This window comes from Onychostoma macrolepis, chromosome 03 (genome assembly GCF_012432095.1).
Source record: "Onychostoma macrolepis isolate SWU-2019 chromosome 03, ASM1243209v1, whole genome shotgun sequence".
NCBI classification, from domain to species: domain Eukaryota; kingdom Metazoa; phylum Chordata; class Actinopteri; order Cypriniformes; family Cyprinidae; genus Onychostoma; species Onychostoma macrolepis.
In genome coordinates this window covers 52,614,270-52,620,269 of record NC_081157.1, presented here as the reverse complement: position 1 = coordinate 52,620,269, position 6,000 = coordinate 52,614,270, and the positions used below count along the sequence as shown (strand labels likewise).

General features: G+C 35.3%; 1 protein-coding gene across 3 annotated transcripts in view; it reads left to right on the top strand.

The window, feature by feature from the left end:
- The first annotated feature begins 464 nt into the window (after window positions 1–464).
- LOC131536479 (interferon-induced very large GTPase 1-like) overlaps window positions 465–6,000 on the top strand; it is a 43,074-nt gene continuing 37,538 nt past the window's right edge. The window contains exons 1-7 of one of the 3 annotated variants that reach the window (XR_009269985.1): window positions 481–522; window positions 1,582–1,791; window positions 2,241–2,377; window positions 3,239–3,328; window positions 3,418–3,602; window positions 4,905–5,041; window positions 5,300–5,584. The gene's annotated coding sequence lies outside the window, so the exon portion shown is untranslated. Of the gene's footprint in view, window positions 1,792–2,240; window positions 2,378–3,238; window positions 3,329–3,417; window positions 3,603–4,904; window positions 5,042–5,299; window positions 5,585–6,000 lie in introns of those variants that run through there. The other 2 variants (XR_009269986.1, XM_058769430.1) reach the window with 2 other exon arrangements.

Sequence of the window (6,000 nt, the reverse complement as noted above, 5' to 3'; positions counted from 1 at the left end):
TCATTGTGTAACAGTGAATGTTTACTGTTGTTTATATAATTTAGTTTATTCATTTTCTTCATTGTACTTATTTTTGCAGACTATCTTCACCTTTTATTGTACATCTGTGGCCCTACCTTTCTCTGCCAATACACCGTCTAAAACTGATCACCTGTCTCCTCATTATTGGTGCTCTGACCGGCACCCAGGGGGGTTTACTCATCAACTACCCAATCAGAACCTCATAGTCCAAAGTCTCTCTAACAGTGTGAGTCATAACAACTTCAAGTTATGCCCCTTGCATAAGTTACGCAGCCTTCTTGCAGTCCGCTTCAGGCCCTCCAGCGGCCAGTCGATGAATTGCAGTTTTAGTCACTTCCGTGCTGTCTTCACGAGATAGAACGGGAGGTTACCTTTTTTTTTTTTTTATTAATGCTTGAACAAATACAGACCAGAAGTCCCACACAGGGAAAAATACGCCCCTTCTTGTTACGCCCCTTTCCGGTTACTTTCAGCTTGATGTTCTTCGAGTGCTGCATGAGTGTAAGTTCATAGATCTTTATTTTTCTGTCATATTGTGATAATGTTGTCGCTGCTAGTGAAGCGCTCAACACAGCTGTTCATTACTCGAAGCTTTTCAACTCGGTTTTGTCGGAGCTTCCGCGTTGATCGTAACATCATAACCACTGCTCTTCTGATTCAGTTCATAAAGAGTGATGTGCGTGTTATTTACGCGCATGTTTAGCGCCATTATCGTGTTATATTTAATATTAGAGAAGATGTATACTGAGGTGAATATTTATGTTTACTTTGAGTTTAATTTATGGAATTGGAATTCATATAGAAACGTTTTTAATGCAATAGTTACATGATCTATAGGCTACATCAAAATAATTATATATCCTAGTAGTACAAATTCTTCAGGACAGTGATGATCTTCAGCTCCGCTGAAAGCTCGCGAATACCCTTACAAAAAATAACTGCAGTTTATTGAAGTACAACTGCAGTGAAACTGCAGTACAATGAAGTACAACTGGACAATTGCAGTATAATGAAGTATATAACTGCAGTTCATTAAAGTTCAAGAGCAGTAAAACTGAAGTACAATGAAGTGCAACTGTAGATTTGCAGTGTAATGAAGTACAGATACAATATAACTGCAGTTCAGTGATACGCTGAAATGCAGGTGAAGATATCAGATGCAAAAACGTCTAAATCTGTCTGATTAAATTTATTTAATTGTATTTTTTTATGAGCATTTTTTTTAAAATAAAGCTCCTATGTCGGTTCAGTAATTTCACTTTAATGGCAATGAGGTTCTTTTCATTGCCAATAAAGTCGTATTGTATAGGCCCTGTACTGCAGTTATGCTGTATTGTGCAACATGTAGCAAGTGCTGTGGTTGGCAAGTTTTTTTTTTTTGTAATGTAGACTTCCTATAAAATATTCGTACAAAAATATTTGCCTATGGAATATTTCACCCGCATAGATATATAATAAACCGCACGTGTGATATTCCTTCGCGCCAAAGGTCGTTGTCCTGACAACGAGTCTCGCGAGCAGAGGATTACTTGTAACAGTAAATCAGCGTCTTTTCCGTAGTGTCTACTGCAGGATGGATATAAAAGTATAAAACACGTTTTGGTTTGACAACATCGTTCATATGTGAATTATCACAATTAAAGCACAAAGACATAACAACATTACACTCCGAGACCATTCACAAGTGCTACAAAAGAGAAGAAACGCTTTCCGGAAGAAGTTCATCAGGCGAGGTGGAGCGTTGACTTTGTCCAGTCATCAAGTTTAGCGGTGAGTATAATGTCCTCATATCTTTATTTATAATTTTAGAGAGATGTAAAATGACTTATTTAATGACTTATATAAAATGACGGATATCTTATTGAACCCGCTGAGATGAGAAGAAGATGAGAGGAAACGCGCTTCAGTGCTGATCTGTAGCGCACGCGGTCAGTGCGCGAGGTGCTTGTGATAGAACGACAAACAACTGGTTTAATGCTGTTTTTACTACACTTTTACTATAATAAACACCAACATCTCAATCCAGCCAGTGACAACCCTGTGTATAGATGTATTTAACTCTGCTATGGCTCAGCAATTTGTTATAAGCCGTTCTGTAGAAATGAGTTATATGTCATTGTCCAGCTCAGTTCAGTTCAATAGCATCAGTACCATTTACAATAATGGAATAAACAAAATTATACTGAATACAGTGTATTTGCTTGTTTGTTTGTTTCTAGGAGAGCATCAACCCCTAATTGACATGAGGAATAAATCATTGAAAAGTGTACAGTGTACAGTGTACCCCTCTTTGCAGCAGAGGAAGCATTAGGAAAGAGGAGAAGAGAGAAAGTGAAAAGGCACTCAACAGATGTTGGTGAGACTTTATTTCTGGAAATGCATTAAAGGTCACTCACATTCTAGTTAGCCACAAATGTAACGTGATTTTAGTCTTTAAATGAGATCCGTAACTCCAGCTACTTGTAGGCCTACAGTCCTGTATATTTCACACTAAATTGTGATGCAGCCTGAATCATAATCACACCATGTTTATTTGTTGGCCAGAGGAGAACTGATCCCTAAACTAAACATACTTTCTCCCAATGTTTTTTTTTTCTCCATTCTGTCACCTGACAGAGTTTGGGTTCCTTGCCGCTGTCGAATTTTGGCATTATTTGAGGACTAATAATATTCAGCAATATTATTGATCTGACTCCACTGACACTATTGATGAGGACTGAACTGAGCTGGATGATGACACCACTGCTATCTAGATGCACTGAAATTATTTTATATTTGATGATTTTTATCGAGTCAACACTGATTTCAACTGAACAATGACACGTTTTACTGTTTAGAGCTGCTTCACAGCAGATGTGAATTCAGTTTGCATCATTATATTTATTTTTATCACTGTAAAGCAGCTTTGAAACAATCTGTATTGTATAAAGCGCTATATAAATAATGGTGACTTGACTTAAATTGGTTCAAATCTTCAAAAAAAAGTGCATGAAACAGGCAACCTGAATAAACACAAAATACAGTTTATTAATGAAACTTGCCTTTGTTTTATGTTAATTTTCTTAGGAATATCTGACAATATTTAGTGCTGATATACTCAAAAATAGAATAAATCAGGATTTTTTTTCACAGCACTGTACACCAGCATTTATGTGCGGTATTGTGACATTAATGTGTGCAAATGGACATTTTATCATCGTGTTATTGCTATTTTCAGGAAATGCACTGGTAACAACTAAAAAAAGACGACCAAAAATATAATTCAACAGAGGATGATGGCTGTGGTGAAACAAGCACTCAAATAATGGTGAGCAGTAATCTACTTGATTTAATTGATCTTTTATTAACTATTATCTTTATAGTTTAGAATACATAATAACTGCTATTGTATTTCAGAAACTAAGACCTGTGGGAGTGCTGGAGAAATCAAGTGTATAAGTCCTCTGTCGTCTCATCCATGGAAGAGATCTTCAGACATGAAGAGATCTAGGAGTTAAATGAAATCAAAGAGCTAAAAGAAGATCTACAATACTAGAGCCATTTCAGTATGAAAACAGAGAGAGAGCTGAGGCAGTGGAAAGGTAATGAAATCTAGTTATAACAGCAATTATTCTCAATGCTTAACATAAGCTCTCAACTTTTTTTTTTTTTTTTGGTGGACTCTGATTCTCTCTGATTGACTGGAAGGTGTGCATTAAAACAGTGAATGCAGATAATTACAATCAGTTTCATCGCTATTTTAAATCAATGCGCTGCTTGTACTGTAGCACACACATACAGTCAGAACGCTAGATCTAAAGACCTGTAACCAAACAAACTCATGAAAATTAACTTGGTTTTACGCTTCCAGTCAAATTGTACTCCACAAACATTAAAGAGTTAGTTCACCCAAAAATGAAAATGCTGTCATTAATTACTCACCCTCATGTCGTTCCAAACCCGTAACACCTTTGTTCATCTTCAAAACACAAATTAAGATATTTTTGATTAAATCAGAGAGCTTTCTGACCCCTCTCTATAGGCAGCAACGCCACTTACACATTTAAGTTCCAGAACAATATGAAAGACATTGTGAAAGTAATCCGTGTGACTACAGTGGTTTTATCTCAGTTCTGTCTTCTGCCGCATGAACACAACACTCATGCATTGTGATGCTCTTGTGAATGCACATTACAGATCAATGTTTTTGTAAATAAGTGGTAAAGTAGTTTTTTTTTTTTTGGATGCAAACACTCGTGTCGCTTGATGAATTACTTTAACGATGTCTTTCCTACCATTCTGGAACTTGATTGTGTAAGTTGCGTTGGTGTCTGTGCAGGGTCAGAAAGCTCTCTGATTTCTTTAAAAATATCTTTGTTTGTGTTCCAAAGAGGGATGAAGGTCTTACGGGTGTGAAACCACACAAGGGTGACTAATTAATGACAGAATTTTCATTTTGGGTTAGCTATCTCTTTAAAGGCAGATTTAACTTAACTTTTTAAACTAGCTGTAACAGGTTTGTATTACACAATTTTAATCAACTTCAGTTTCAACCTGTTTCATGTCGAGTGGTTCTTTGCCTCCACCTCATGCATTAAAATCATGTAATGCACACCTAGCCATGGATGAGCCCCTATGTGTGAGTATGAGTTATAGGCTACACAAAGTATTAAATGAAGGGGGCACAATAACTGTGGAACACACATATTCTATATAATATATTAAATTATATACTTGTATATTTGTAAATTGTTTTTTTTTCTATTATTTTTTCTTTTTATTATTATTTAATTAATTTATTTAAGGTTATAATTTTGAACGAAAAACCAAAATGATAAAGAGGGCAAATAACTTTGGAGTACTTTGGAGTACTTAAACGTGATTGTGTCTATGCTTTTTTCCAGAAATGCATGTTATTGTGCAAGGGGTAGTTGAATGGACTATCAGTGGAGGAACAGAACGCTCTGAGATTTCATTATAAAGATCTTCATTTGTGTTCTGAAGATGAACGAAAGACTTGCGGGTTTGGAACGATATGAGGGTGAGAAATTGATGACAGAATTTTCATTTTTGGGTGAACCAACCTTTTAACTTCTGTTTCCTGGAGTGTTCAAAGACATTGTTAATGCTGACCAATATGCCATAAGAAATGAATTGGGAGTAGAATGAATACTTTACACAAACACTTGGTAACATCACAATTCAGGATTTATTTTAAGCATACTAAATATGCCTGTAGTAGTGAAAAGTGTAACTGAAACTTGAAATTTTCTGAGTTTTTGTTTGTTTGTTTTTCCAGACTACATCCAAAATAGTGTTTCCACATCTGAGATGAAGGCAGTCATAAGAACCAAGCAAAACGATGAGGATAAGCTCTTCAAAAAATGAAACCCGTCAGAATAATGCGGGAAGAAATGTGCATGATTGTGTGATTTGTAAATAAACACTAAATACATTTAGTGTAACTCTCAGCCTGTTATTTTAAGTTTAAAGAAAAGTAAAATCATTTATTGTTGCATTGCTGTTTGAGACATTCACTGTTGTTTTGTACCTTAATTTATTATATTGTAGTTGTGTAAAATAAAACTTGTTATTCTGAATATTCTGGTTGCATTTCAGTGTTACTGTACAGCATTTTATTAGTATTGCACTTTGGTAGTACTGAATTGTACATCAGTTGTATTATATATTGCAGTACTACTGCAGATTTATTGCAGTATAACTGTAGTACTACTTCAGCTGTATTGCAGTAATACTGCAGTTCTATTGCAGTTGTTTGTTAGTAATACTGCAGCTCTACTGGAGTTGTATTTCAATAGTACTTCAGATGTATTGCAGTAAAACGGCAATAATGCAGTTTTTTTTGTGTCCAAAAAACTACATTTTTCTACATGTAACAAAAACTGCAGTATTACTTTTTTTTAAAACTGCAGTATTTTTTTGTAAGGGTACTCAGGTGGTAGATAATGTCACATCATCTGTGTTTTTTTAGTAATTAAA